This window comes from Protopterus annectens, chromosome 3.part0 (genome assembly GCF_019279795.1).
Source record: "Protopterus annectens isolate FY-2018-M chromosome 3.part0, PAN1.0, whole genome shotgun sequence".
In the NCBI taxonomy this organism is placed as follows: Eukaryota; Metazoa; Chordata; order Ceratodontiformes; family Protopteridae; genus Protopterus; species Protopterus annectens.
The window spans coordinates 1425330493-1425346406 of record NC_056731.1 but is presented as its reverse complement, the minus strand read 5'-3'; positions in this window follow the sequence as shown (position 1 = coordinate 1425346406).

Sequence of the window (15914 nt, the reverse complement as noted above, 5' to 3'; positions counted from 1 at the left end):
ATTTGTAAATATTTGTAGAAACACATTGATAAGTTTTATCATCAATCAAATCTATATTACACATTTTAAAATATTTCTGCTTGTTTATAATAAGTATACTTTTTACCTTTATTAGCAAGCCTGATGTTTTTACCAACTTCCAGTCATCCTTACTTAAATTAAATACTCTCTCTTTTGGTAGTGAATGAAATGTATTCACTACTAAAGCAAAGCTTTTTAAAACCTTATCAGTAAAAGGATTTTACAAAAAAAATTAAATCATCACTATAATGATAGCATTTAATCACACAAAAAAGCTGAATTATAAATGCAATTAATCTCAGACAGGCCCATAAACAAATTAGCATAGGCTGAGGCAAAAAATGCACCCATCACTGTGCCTACCAATTGCTTATAAATAATTTCATCAAACATAAAAAATCATTCTGTAAATAAAATTCAATAATAAGTTCCATAGTATACATATATTAAGGACAATCTTTCACAGAATATTGTATAGGCTGCAACCCATCTGTATGTCGTAGGCTGGTATATAAGCTATGTACATCCAGCACTAACCAATTCATGCTTTTATTTATTTATTTATTTATTTATTTATTTATTTATTTATTTATCTTTGTTTAATAGGAAAGCCCAACTGGGTAATACTTATTTTCAGTGGATGCCCAGAGAGAAAAGATCCAATTGCTTACATTGCATTATACTAAGTTCCAGTCAAACACAGAGTAGTTACATTTTTATTTACATTTATACACAAACAGTACTTACATTTCTACTTACATTTATACACAAACAGCAGTTACATTTCTATTTGCAGTTATACACAAACAGTAGTTACATTTATACATATACATTCTAACAATTTACAGAGGTGGACAATACTAAAGAGAAAACACACATGTAACTTAATGGATTGTACAGGCAGCAGTTATGTATAAAAACAGTTTTGTCATTTTAGTAAGAGGCTGAGAATATTATGTTTAGGAGAGCAAATATTTGAATAGTATTGTACAGTGAAAACGTTTCAACTCTGTGATGAGCATGTATAGGACAGGATTGGTTAAGATGTTGTTTAAGCAATGGTTTAAAACTACTGAGTATGTTGCAGAGTTTTATTTGCATGGGGATACTATTCCAGAGTTTAGTAATAGATTGGGAGTAGAGTGAGTCTCCTGAAACATTATTTGACTTATTTGTAAGTAATAAGAATTTGTTAGTAGAACGGAGGTCCCTTGCTGGACAGTAGGATAGGAATTTGTTTTGTAGCACAGGGAATTTTTCTGGATGATGAATGAGTTTGTGGTGCAGTAGTCAGTTGTCACTATGTTAGACAGTTGTGCAGTTCAAGCCAGTTTAATTGCTTTAAGCTAAGACAATGGTGAGTCCTATGAGTGAGACTGGTGGCAAATTTAGCTATTTTATTGTAGCAGGAGGTAAGTTTCTTTCTTTGAGTATTGTTCATGTCTGTTGGGATAGGAGTGGCCTATAAGAGATTCAGCAGTAAGAAGGTTGTAGCTAGAGTTTTTCTTTCAGTATGTGTAAGAAATCTATTTATCCTTTAAAGGGAACCTAGTTTCTGGTGTTTAGATTTAATGATGTGCAGTATGCGGTGGTCATATTTGAGACTGTCATCCATTATAACACCTAGAAATTTAGTGTGAGTTAAACTTTCAGTGACAGTATTATTAGCTGAATTTACGGTAAAAGATTGCTTTTGATTTTGGCAACTTTTTGAAATGAAAAACATTAACTTAGTTTTCTAGGGGTTGGGTAGGAGGTTTGATTCTTTGAGCCAGGATTCTACACAGGAGAAAGATTTCTGGGTCATGTTTTGGAGCTTATTTATTGCTGAGGCCACACATATTAATGTTGAGTCATCTGCATATTGAGGCAAACTAGCTTGGTAAGTGGAGGTGTGGAGGTCATTAATAAATATATCAAATAGTGCAGGACCTGGGATAGAGCCCTGAGGGACACTTGTAGCAAATGGTTGAAAGGATGAGTATGTTTGTTGTCATTTTACACCTTGTTGCCTTCCAGATAGGTGACTAAGAAACCACAACAAGGAGTATTGTGAAAGTCCTGTTGAGGAAAGTCAAACAAGCAGTTGCTGGTGCGAGACAATATCAAATGCCTTTGACAAGTCTAAGAACATGGTGGACACAAGCAGACCATCATTTCTATGTCAGTTTATTATATTGGTAAAATGTAATAGAGCAGTAGTGGTGCTGTGATGGAACCTAAATCCGTGTTGTATTTCTGAGAGCAGGTTATCTGAGGTTAGGTATTACATCAGCTGCATATGGATGCATTTCTCTAATATTTTGGAGAGGGGGGAGAGAATCACTATCGGTCTGTAGTTCTTAAACTCTGTAGATGTGCTACCTTTGTGCAGGGGTATGATGTAGCATTTTTTCAACAGTGATCAAATATATCTTTCTGCTATGGACCTATTAATTAGTAGGGACACAGGGAAGGCTATGACTTCTGCAGCCATTTTTAGATAGTCAGATAGTTGCTGATCTACAGCTACAAGAAGTAGTTTTTAGTTTAAGCAGCAACTTCCTTATGAGTGAACTAGGTACTGGACTAAAATTGAAGAGCTGTGGATGGTTTTGATTGGATAGAAGTGGAGTGAGGAGGGGGCAGATGTTTTAGTGTCTAAAGGAGATAATATTGATTGTATAAAGTATGAATTAAACTGTGTGAGGATAGAGTTTATCACATCATCTGTTTTGAAGAGGAGCTAGTGGTCTTGCCAAGGTGGAGTAATTTATTTAGTGATGACGAAAAAAGTTTTGGGTTGTTTATATGATTGTCTTATAGGATGGTATAGTGTGTTTACGTATCCTATTTGACATAGAGTTTTGTAAGGTTTCTAAGATGTCTAAATTGCCTGAGGTCATTCTGGGTTTTATTTTTATGCCAGTTTTTCCAAGCTTTATCTCATTTTGTCATGATTTTTTTTTTGTTTCCTTTGTCAGCCATGGTGAGAAGTTGGACTTTACTCTTTTACTATGTACTTGTGCTATGTTATTTAAGGTTTGTAAGACAATGTTATTAAAGTGTTCTGCAGCCATATCTAGTGGTATTTGTTCAAAGTACATTCCAGTTATATTTTTTGTGAGGTTCATTGAAAAAATCTTTGCTGAAATTGGCTGTATTTTGTATTTGATTAGATAATATGTTTATCTAGGTTATGGTGAGTTCTAATGGCATATGTTGGTATGTGGTCACTTATGCTATCTGAGAGGCAGCCTACTTTGGTCAATTTGTCTGGGTTGTTTGTAAGAATCCAATCTAATATTGAGTGTCTCCCTGATGTTTTACAGTGAATGAAACCTAACTCAAATGGTGCATAAGCATTATATAGCCGCTCATCTGTAAAAGAAAAAAAAATAATCATCAATTTCTTCTGAAAGCATAGTATCTGTTTCATTACTATCAAATATTCTAACTTGGTTAGTATCAGTCTGCCAAACACATAAGTAATGTAAATTTATATAAAAATTAAAACGCTCAATGTGTGTTTTCTATTGTATTGGCAATACTCTAGGTGTAAACTTCAAACCCAGGGATAAAAGTTCTTGTAAACAGTCATCTAGACTGTGACCAAAGACATTTAAAATACAAGTGGTAACTTCATCTTGAAGCAGATGTATTTGCTGTAACACAATATCACTGCTATCAATCTGAAAAAAAACCCTACTATTTTATGTGTTATATTTTTGCTTTTTGGCATAAGCTGATATATATTGTATTGAAAGTTCCAATAAATCTCCACAGTTCCAATTGTAAATGTAATAAATCCAATACGCAGTTTGAATGACAATAAAACACTCAATATTTATTAAATTGTTTTAATAAATATTGAGTGTTTTATTGTCATTTGAAATGCGTATTGTATTGAAAGTTGTTATTCTGTGTCTTCTGTCCTTTCACTGCACAAAAGCCCTGAGAAAAATCTTGATGGCATTGGTGCTGCTGCTGTTGCTGTGTGTTGTTATTCCCTGGTCGTGCCAATACTACTCCATACATATCCAAAATTCTCATTCCTACAGTCATTGTTGTTACTGCAAGATGTATTAGCAACACAGAAGTCTCTTGAACATGCACAAGGATGTAAAATTTCTGAGGATGTAAATTTTTTATCCAAAGTCCAAATGAAAGCCTTCTCTGAATTATACTTTGTAATATCATTCAACAGCTTTTTTCTTTTTGCATTGGATAAGATCTTCCTCCATTTTGTTATGTTCTAATCAATGTCTTTCACCAGCTGGTTTACTTTTCAGTCTATGAATTTTTGCTTTAATTCACAGAATGTATTTTTAATCTGTTCTCACAATTTCTGTTGTTTAATATGATCACATTCTATAAGGATTTCCATGCACATCATGATACACTGATGTGCAGCTTTAACCCTTCGGTCTACAAATGATTCATCACTCTCATCCTCCAATTCAAAAAGAGTAGTGGGAGACTTAAATGCTCTAAGGTCCCTAGGTGAGATATATAACTGGTGATATTTTTTAAGGGTAGCATAGTTATAATATACTGCTTTTTCAGCTAACATAAATTTCTGAAACTTCTCACTCAGTTCTCTCATACCTGAAGGCATTTTACCCTGTCAGCAGGATTAGGTGGACTGAAATAATTCAGTATCACATTCCTCACATCTCCCTTGGTATACTGAAAAAACTCAACCATTGATGCACTATCTACATGTGCAAAAAAATTGGAACTGCTGTAAAAGTAGATGTCAGATTAATCTTAACATTTAAAAATTCATCTATGAAAATGTATTGCTGCTGTCCATCAATCCTCATCCATCCAGATATTTCAAAGCATGAAATGAAGGGTTGCTACCACTGGCCATAATGTTTAACAACATCAGTCAAATGAAAAATGAGACGATATGACTTAAAAGGCACACTGCTCTTTATTCCACCATAAGTACATTTCACATCTGCACTTCTAACAGCTTGGCTCAACAGCCTTCAAAAGAAGTGATGTTTTCACCTCAAATACTGCGGTTTATACAACTTCAGTACTCAATAAAGGTATCAAAACCAATCAATTACTACTAAAAAGATTAGAAAATCAAATGTCTCCATTACTACCACAGTGCCATAAATGCATATACTCTCCTTACATAAACGTTTTTGTACAATTAAATGTCCTTCAGTTACTTTTACTTTAATCTTGCTGCAGCAAACTAGAAATAAGAAGACACAAACATGAAGGAGAAGTTTCATTTGAGTGTTTTAATGTCAGCCTATGATTTCTTTCTGATGGATATAAACTGGGTGGTGCTTTAATGTGCTGTTATGTATAGGTGACAGTGATTACTAAAGGATGGTGAATGTATAGTAGTTTGAGATATGGTTTGTTTGTGAATATTAAGTTAAAAAGTGAATGTTTAGAGACTTTCAGATTTGTTCTTGTGGTTTGGTCTACCAGTTGGATGAGTTTCAGGTCTGCAAATAGTTTGGCTGTATCATTAAATAAAAGGCCTAAGAAACTGGTGTTGAAATTGTGTAGTATTAGGGGAGTTTTATGTCTGGACACCAAGATGAGAATGTCATGTGGGAGTATATGGAATTTTCGTAATATTGCTGAGAGTGATGTGCATGCTACTGCTTTATGATATGGACATTTTCGCTATTGATAACTTTCAGAAAATAGAGATTAAGTAGGACTCAGATGTGAAATTGGCTTGTTTTATTAATTCTGACCGTAGGAGGGATTTGTATAGTAAGACAGTGCTTCTGGGGTCCAGGTCTTGCATGCAGGACATAGTCCTAGCCAGGAATGAAGTTGTGTAGTGACGGGTTAGACTTAACCAAGATTCAGTGATGTTTGGGTTTATTCCAGTGTTACTTCTAACAAGCAATATGAGCAGTATTGGAGTGAATTTTTGGAGAAGGTTGAGAAGCTTAAGTGGTGCTTTGCTAGCCTGGTTAAAGGGCATTATGTAGAGAGAGTCAGCTAGGAATGGAAAGCATTTATAACTGTGAGTTTAGTTGGAAGGGAATGCATTTCTTGGAAATGAATGATAGATTATTTTAGATGAGGTTTAAGGATAGTATAGAGTGAATCTATTTTTTTGTTAACTTTTGTGGAACATGGGGCTAACAGGACAGGAATGACAGATGCAACATGGTGAATGGGAGAGCAGAGAAAAGTTAATGAATAGGTAAGAATGTTACTGTTTTGCTACTGTGCTTCAGTAGTATTTCTTATTGTTTTAACTTTGGCTTTATCAGTAATTATGGTATAAAGACAGGGGAATTTGAAGCAGATGGCTGGCTTATTTTTGACTATTTTGTATGTCAGGTCTGTGGCTCTTTAAGGACAGGGCTAGAGTGGTGGGTTTGTGGCTGAAGAAGCATACTCAAAAACTGGAGAGATCAGGAGTGGCTGGAGAAAGTGGACAGGGAAAGAATGAAGTGAGCAACTCCTCCTCATTAGCAGGAATCAGTCTTTGCATCAGCATAATAGCTGCTGACTCACAGGAAGAAATTCAAAACGTAGTTCTTAAAGAATTACTGTTTTAATCTGTATCTTTTCTACAGGGCAAAAAAGAAAAGCGTGAAGCACTTCTTAAGTGTTGTCAGACTTCCTTATATGTCACTTTAAGCAAGAAAACTTCACCTTTATGGGGAGATGACGATTAAGGGAGAGAAGATATGTGCTTTTGGGAAGCAAGTTTTACACCAAGTTTTTCTTTGTATAAACAATTTATATAGTTTGCTTGGTTAGGTAAAGTCCATTGAAATAAAAATGAATCATAGACTGTTAGGACCATTTGTGTACCTATAGCATACCTCTCAACATCTTAGTACAAGAAATCTGGACAAAGCCTGACATAATGGGGGGATAAAGCCCCAAAAATAGGGACCCATTTTAAATAATGCTCTTATAAACTTAGAAAGTTGTTAGAATAACAGAATTTATATTAGCATGCATTTTCTGAAGGATATGAAGTCTGAAACTCAAATGCATGTCATTATTTAGTGACTTTAATTCTTAGATAATCCTGGTGATTTGTCAAAAACAACACAATTTTTATGAGGAACAGACGAAAAATGTAGGGCAAAAATCTGGACATTCTGCAAAAATCTGTACCGTTGAGAGGTATGACCTGTAGCTTGTTCTTGCAGTGAGTTTCTTTCTGCTAGTCATCTGAATGGAGTGGCAGCTTATTTGAACAAAATAAGTGCTACTACAAGGAATGGCAACTTTTTCTGAAAAATCCCTGCAAAAAGAAGATGCATAGTTACAAGGAGTTACTTACCTACAGAAAAGATGCCCAGCATTAAAGAAATAACCAATCTGGTATCTGAAAGGAAAAATAATTAAGTAGTACAGTATAAGAACAAATGTTATAAAAACAAACACTACATTGCTATTAGAAGTTGAACTAGTGTATAAGCAGTCCTGCTGTAAAGCACTATCAAATTTGATAGCAGCCTTAGCTGTTATTTTCAATACAACAAATACAGAAGATAATACCGAAACAGCAAATGCATTACTTTTGACAACAAGCTACTATTGTGAGCTGACTTAATAAGCCACAGTAATCTATTAATTGAGTTGCTAAATAAATTGTGAATCAAAACATATAAAAGAAGAAGGTAATTTACTATCCCAATTGAAATATGCAGTACAAGTGACATAGAGAATTTGAGAAATCAAGATGTAGTAGCAGTAACCATAAAATTGATTAACTTCATTCAATATATTGTATGACAGAAATAGCGAATGCGATAAAAGTGTTAAACAAAAATGGACCCTTGCATTGATTGATCTGCCACAGCAGCAGAGGTGAGGGTTGTGTAAATTGGTTTGTTATACCTACTGAATTTGTTTGAGGTAGTTACTTTAATCTTACTTTTCCTGAGCACAAATTCTAGATAAAATGCGATTTGATTTTGATTCAATATCTGAACAATATAATCTTTTCCAGAGATATAAACAATATGTAGCAAGAATATGTTTCATTTTGCACTTGTAATGCCTTTCTAAGCTTCATAAGGCGTATTGATTATGTCTGGAAATACTCTGCTAACCTTGTAATGTAGAGTTCTATAACTTTTCTCAGTTTCTGACAGTGATTATTATATATCATGTATCTTGACACCAGAAACATAAAGAAAAAATTGCTTTTTGTCTAGTATCCCAAGTAATGTTAACTGGTATCACCATTTCTGAACTAAAAATTGAAAGTTTGTCTGTTGTGAATCTAGGCATTTGCTGGCTAAGTGTATCAAAACATGAAAGTATAGACATTAATGAACATTTTATTTTTCTTTTATAATTTCTCTTTTCTCTTCCATTGATTTATTTCTACCATTGAGTTTCTTAACTATCGTGTGCATTTTTTACTTTTGAATGTGTACGTTATCATTAAAAATACTCATTGAATGAGTGTATATATATATATATATATATATATATATATATATATATATATATATATATATATATACATGTACATATATATATTTTTAAACAAATGCTCTTTGATCTTATTCTCTGATCACTGAAGTTCACCTGTCATGAAAGACTTCTCGTTATTAATCTGTGCACCAGCCTTCTTGAAACAAACTTTTTCAAGTTGAAAATATTAAAATGAAATTACATATAGTCTAAATACCTCTTGTGATGACATTATTTTTAATTTATTTATTCTCAATGCATATTATTGTCCTGGTCAGTTTATTTGTGTTGTACAACTATTTATACACATAGTGCAAACTTACCTTTGACATATATGGTGTAATATGAGAAGTACAGTTAGCTTATCGTTACAGTTATTTCTATGTACTTAAAAGAAGATTAGAGATAACCTCTTTAAACTAGTGAAGACTACTGAAATAATTCACCACTAAAAATAGTTCACCACATCAGCTTCGGATTCAGTGTACATTTCTTTTTTTTCCATACTCTTTATTAATTTTATTAATTAACACAAAGTACATAAAGAAAACCCAAGAACATCAAATTTGACTGAAGGTTAAAACTGAGAGGTAATGACATTAATTTGAGAAACAATAAGCATACAATCATCCAACTAAGAAACAATCAACTATATACACCATTATTTACACAAGTGCTAGTTACTTGAGGAAATGAAGAATATAGGTTCATAGGTGTGTACTAGGCTAATGGTCCTAGAGCCTTTACAAGCCTAGCCCATAGAAGTGCCCTGGTATCATGCTGCCCGACTTTAGTTCCCAGTGTCTCTTATCAAGTAGAGCCACTGGGGTGAACTTTCTATTTCCCATTCACTCATCAAGGTTTCTCTTGAAGAGGGCCAGTAAGGTGCTCTGCTTGACATGTATGGGAAGTCTATTCCAGAGCATGAGCAGTCTCTGGGTTATGAACCTGTCCCTCCAGCATGTTCTGTTGATTGTGGTAATGAGGTTGAGGTCTCTGGAGTGTGTGGTGCGGAGGGATTGGGATTTCTTTAGATGTAACATTTCTAACAGAGCTGGGTCAGACATGACTTTGTAAGTCAAGCAGAGATCATTTCTAAGTAGGCGATATGAGACAGCGAATAGTTGGAGTTTTCTGAATTTGTCCACAAAGGACAAGTTCTTAAGGCCTAGGATCCTCTTTTTGAGGTAATTTTGTGGCCTCTCCAGATGTTGCAGGTGTCTAGTGAGGTACATGCCAAATGGGGCATTGTACTCAATGATTAGACTAATGAGGGAAGAGAAGCAAGCGACAATGACCTCTTTCTTCCTGGATGCAAAACCCTTAGGAATGTGGTTTGCCACACAGAAGGACTTTCTGACCACAGTGGCAATGTGGTAGTTAAATGAGAGGTTGCTGTCAACCTGTGTTCCTAGATCTCTTATAATGCCTTCTGTGTTCAGTGGACTACCATCGATGTGGTAATTCAAGGGAAATGGGTTTTTCCCAAGTAGGATGACAAAACATTTTTTGACATTGAGCTTAAGGCCATGGTTCTGACACCGGTAATTTGTCTCATTTAGGCCTTTCTGTAGGATATCAACATCACTTGGTGAGTTAATAATAGCTCCCAAATTGCAATTGTCTGTGAATTTTGACAGCCAGACTCCCTTCGTGCTGGCCTGGACTTCAGACTCCACTTGTGACTGGTCGACAGTTTGACTTGAAGTCAGCTACTTTCACACTGTGGGTTCTATCTGTGAGCCAGTTTGCAACCCACCTAGTGTTATAGGGGTTGATGCCTAGCTTAGTGAGTTTTTCTATGATTCCTGAGTGGGGAATGGTATCAAAGGCCTTGGCCAGATCAAGGTAGGCTGTATGAATCACCTTGCCTTCATCCACAGCTCTGGTGACTGACTCAAAGAAGTTGACCAAGTTGAGCAGGCATGATCTACCCTTCACAAAACCAAACTGTGTAGGATCCAGAGTTTAGAGATTCCCTATATCCTTGTTTATTAGGTCCATGATGATGCATTCCATAGCTTTGCATATCAGACTCAGAGTCTGTACTTTGTGGAGAGGGATGACTGTAGCAGTGCATCATTCGGTAAGGACAAAGCCTGAGGTGAGGCTGTGATTGAACAGGGCACACAGGTGAGGTACCAGTTCACTCTGTAGTTCATGTAGAACACAGCCGGGGATATTGTCAAGTCCCATAGAAGATGCATTTTTGGCCATGAACAGTACTGTTTTAACCTGTGCAGCAGTAATACTGGGTGCCTGGCAATCTGCTGGTATTGTGATTGGTCCTTTGGGGGAGAAAGGGGTAAAGCTGGCACTGAATCTGTTGGCCAGTATATTGGCAATATATGTTTGCTTGGTAGAGGAGATACCATTGTGCAGTAGCTCAGGGCAAATCCGGGTATTGCAGTGGAGATTCTTTACATAACTACAGAAGGCCTTAAGGCTGTCTTTACTATCTGCTGCAATTCTGTTTTCATGGCTAGCTTTAGAGGATTTGATGAGGGATCTCAACCTTTTGTTGAATTTGATAAGGGAGTTTTTCCAGTCTTGGGACTTCACCTTATTCCGCATCAGTTTTCTCCTTCTGTTGTAGAGTTTGTTTATGGCAGGGGACCACCAGATTGGCTTCCTTTTTTTTTGAGGAGAGTGTCTTGGTTCTACTGGGTATGGTGAGATCCATGCATTTGAGTACATGTTCATACAGTGAATTAGTGTATGATTCGGGCAGTCATGCAACTATTGTCCATTTGCTTGGGTGCCATGAAGTTAGCCACCTCTGTTTTTAGGAGCCCAAAGTTAGCTTTGGAGAAGTTTTTCATGGTGGTTACCTTTGTGGGAGGATGGGAGGGATGTGTATTTCCAAGGTGATTAGTTTGTGGTCAGATCTAACCAGGGAGGAGTTGACTATTGGTGTAGAACAACGGTCGCCCATGTTAGTAATGACCAGGTCAAGGATGTTGCTACCTCTAGTGGGGTTAAAAATGAGCTGTTCCAGGGCATTGGCTTTACTGAATTCCAGAAAACATTGGGCAAGTGTAGTGGTACATGAGTAATTTTCCCAGTTAATGGAGGGGTAGTTGAAGTTGCCCAGTATGAGAATGTTAAGTTGGACCTTAATATTCTCCAGGGTGCTATGGAACATGGAGTGTCAGTCTTGGGACATGGTTGGGGACCTATAGCATTCTATGACCTGAATAGCTGTCTTACCCAATGTTAGCTGCACCTGAAGTATCTTAGATGCATTATGTTGGGCTACCAGTCTGGAGGTGTGCACATTCTTTATGAATATGGAAATCTACCTTTGGAGCTTTGGTCCAAGTTCTGGGACTGAAAGGTGTGAAATGAATTTTAGCCTGGTAGTGCAGGGGTGCTTTCTGCTGCATTGAAACAGGTCTCTTTTACAGCATAAATGTTAATGTTCTCCATTTTAAAGAATGCTTAGAGTGAGTGCATTTTGAGATTTAGACTTCTAGCGTTGAGCAGCATGACTCTCAGATTGAAAAGATTTCTTAATTATTATAGCTACCCCAGGACTATTTGTTTCTTTACCAGATGCAACTAACATTCTGATCCATTTTTCCCCTTGTAATGTGAGCAGTGTTCACGTAACATATGGGTTTCCTGAACAAATATTATTTTTGCTTTTGATTTAAAGATAAGGTGAAAGAAAAATGTTCTTGTTTTGTCCAACTGATTCCCCTTTATGTTCCATGAGTGGATCATCCACATTTTATGTTGTTATAAATAAAGGCAAACTGATAGAATGCAATTTAGATTTAATATGATCAGAAGTAGGGCCCATCAATGTCTGAACTGGTAAATAGCACTTTTTTCTTCCTGCCTTAACCCTGTGCCTAAACATTAACCTACCAGGCCAAGAAGAGAGGGGGAAAGTAGAAAATATCAACATCCAAAAAGGGATAACATAATATTTTACACTAAAGATGTCTCTAATATATAATCCTTTTAGAGCAGCTTGTCCCCTATTAAAAACATAAATTAAACAGAAAAAGCATAGTGTAACATATCTAAATACACTCACAACTTCATATCCAGCTCCGTATGTCAGTTAAATTAGAAGTCAGAGAGTATAGCACTATGAGAACAGAAGGTAAATGAAAAAATTGAAAAGTTTAGGAGATTTAAACTTCCTATGAGCTCTGAAATATTAAGGAAGCAATAAGGAGGAGAAGTTTTAACTAGGTACAGATCACAACATAACTTCAAAATGATTATGAATTATCAAGCAATACAAGCAAGTTTCTGAAGTAACTACTAAATAAAGGCAGTAATCATTCTTTATAAACACATACATTCTCAGTATTCTATAAGAAGTTCTGTTAAAATTATAACTCTTAGGCTTTTGACCTTTATACTTAACAGAAAAAAATTTGTAGGCTAACTACTAATAGCATTTCAATATGAAAAGATTATCCATACATTTTAATAGAATAATAATGAATAACTAGTATGACTAACAGTTCCAGCAAACTTTTAAAAGTCTTACACCAATCAAATTAGTATTCATGGCTTGTATCTTCCGTATTCATAACATTTTACTTAATATTAGTCAAAGTTCACATATATGAGCACTTTAACTATTTCTGTAACTGTGATAACCAGATTATGAAGCTATTGGGATCAAGGCTATAATATTCAAATAAACCTCTCACCATCTTAGAGTATGCATTCATATTCCTCCGTGTTACTTAAATAAAAAAAAAGGTTTTCAGTTTTGGGTTTAGTGACTCAAAGTATGCAAGTGCATGCTTTCTGTGTGCATAAAATCACTGAGTTAGCTAAAATGTTCAACTAATTACTGTGCATGCTAGAGCCTTAAAGCAAAGGTCCAATCCTTGCTGTCCTTACTTCTGATATAGCTCTCAATTACGCTGGGTACAGTACAACTCATCTCACTGGTTTTCAATAAACTGCAATTGGTTTACTTATCTTATAAAACACCTTCTGAATCAGAGTTGCAAATATAATATAAAATACTAAACTATCATTGTGAGCGAAACTATTGTTTAGTGAACAGACTTTCAGCAAGGTGCTGAGATTAAAGCCTTATAGTTGGTTTCTGTCACTACAAAGGATCAGTTTGAGTTCAAATTCATATTACCTTCTGGCAAATTTCCCTAACAATTGCTACTTCTTCCTTTAGGATTCTTTTTTTCTTTATCATCATCTTCCCAAATATTATTTATGAATGGTAGCTCAGTGAGAGAAGGAATGTAGCATAATGAACTTTTTAATCCACTATTTGGATCACCTTTTAACTTAACACTGAGCGTATGTTAGATAACTGTAAGAAAAACTGCAAGGGTTGACACTGTAAAATGTCATCAGGAAGAGGAAGCTTTAAGGGAAGGCAATGATTAGTGCAGCCGTTGGAGGTTAAAATTCTGGCTAGAAACCAATACCCTGATGTTTATGAGACCAGTGCATCTAAAGCAACCAACATTGCCCTGAATAAGCACAAGACTGAGCAGAACCGAGAATCACCCATCAAGGCCAGACCACCAAGAAGCAGGACAAAACAGCACAAATATGGATCGCCTTCACCAGGCATCAGTGGCCACCAGCTTCAGTTGCAAGTATTTCTTTAAATATGGACATAAAAATGGACTTCACTTCTTTAACAGGTTGAGGCAGAGTATTTTATTTCTTGGTATTAAAATGATAGGGTGTTTGGAAATCTCATTCAGAATTTAATTTTTTTCTGTATCAGAAAAGTGCAAAAAGGAGAAAAGGTTTATCTTGCCTGTCAGATTTGAGGTGGAATGTCCTGTGAAAAGGAAACTTTATATGCATTCCAGGTAAGAGGACCTTTCTTTCTGGCTGCCGATAGTATCTTCAAGACATCCTGGTAATTCAAAAAATTAGCATAAACTTATCTTGGTATGTCTATTATTTGTGCAGCTCTAGGCATATGGTGGGCTCTTTCAATAATTGTTTGCCTCTCATCGGCCAGGTTTTCCAAGAGAGTACTTAGGATCTGAATGATCATTGTAATGAGGTTAGGTTGTGTATAGTGGTATTCCTCGAATAATAATATTATTTCATCTTGATTGAGCTTCTAGATCAGTCATTTTTGACTGGAGGTCCTGGATAATTTTGTGTTACTTTCAGACTGCTTTTGTAATTGGTCTATCTTGGATAGATTGGCAGAAATTTTAGCTTCCGATTTTTTCATTCTAGTTAATATTTGATTGAAAGATTTGTCAAAGGACTGAAGTTGAACAGAGAGAGATCCTGTATTTCCCGATGTATAGGCTGAAGAGCCATTTTCAGATCCTCATGATTTACCAGTTGGTCTGGTTTTGCTTCAGTGGATGTTTTCATTGCTTCCTGTTGTTTGCCAGTTCTAGGTCTTTTCAGGATAACTTCTTTCTCTGGAGAGGCCACCACTGAGAATTTTGTTTTTTAAATCTGTGTCTTCATACCTGAGTCATCATTTGACATTTTTGGTCCTGTCCTTACCTTTGAAGCAGTAAGTGTGTGACAGTTAATATCTCGTGGCAGTTATCAGATGATCAGGATCCATCCATTCCAACAAATTGTCTCCTTTTAAGATAAGGAACCGCTTTTAAGCCACAGAAGTAGTGATTCAGCAGAGTTATTAGTAGTTATAGATGTTTATTTTCATTTTTTAGTCAATCTCTATACCATTCTGGCTGGATTTTTCTTCAAATTTGGTCAGAGCTAGGAATAGCAATGTTTATAGGATAGTGGCCATCTTTTTTTTTATCTCAGTGCACATTTCTTAGCACAAACTATTACACATAAAAGATAACTGTTGATTAAAATGCACTCTCTGTAGGAGGTCTCTGGCCAGCAGGATTCTTTCATTGCTGGCCTACTGTGATGGGATCTGCTTGACTCTGAAAATGGGCTTAAAACTGAGGGCTACAATCTGAATGTAAACATAACAGTAAAAATGTTCATTTAAGAATCTGAGGTACAGAATCGATGAAGTGACTGTACTACAAGTCATCTGGCAGCTGGCACAGAGGGCTAATGCTGTGAACATCTGTTCCTGTGGTAAAGGGTTTGATTTCCCTCAGTCCTCATTTGCCTGCTATGTCACATTGTACAAGTTAATTAACCAGGCATTGAGAAAGGGCTATTATCCCAGTGGGCCTTCCCGGCTAACGAACAGGTATTATTATTAAACTATAGCTTCACAGGCAATAGCAGGTAAGTCACTTAATCTGGCTACTAGGGAGTGTTTTCTTTGTAGTCAGTAGTTCTGTGGAGAGTTCTTTATTGCTTGTTCTGAGTCCTGTCTTCATTAAATTCTTTACCACAATATCTGTATTAATAAAATTCATTCATCAAGGCAGTAGCACAGCCATTATTACTCACGCTGTGCTTATGGATATAAATGAAGATATTTTATTTGTTAACTTTTATTTGTAGCATCATATCAATGTGTTTTATATTCATTATGCTCTTACATTTTTTTT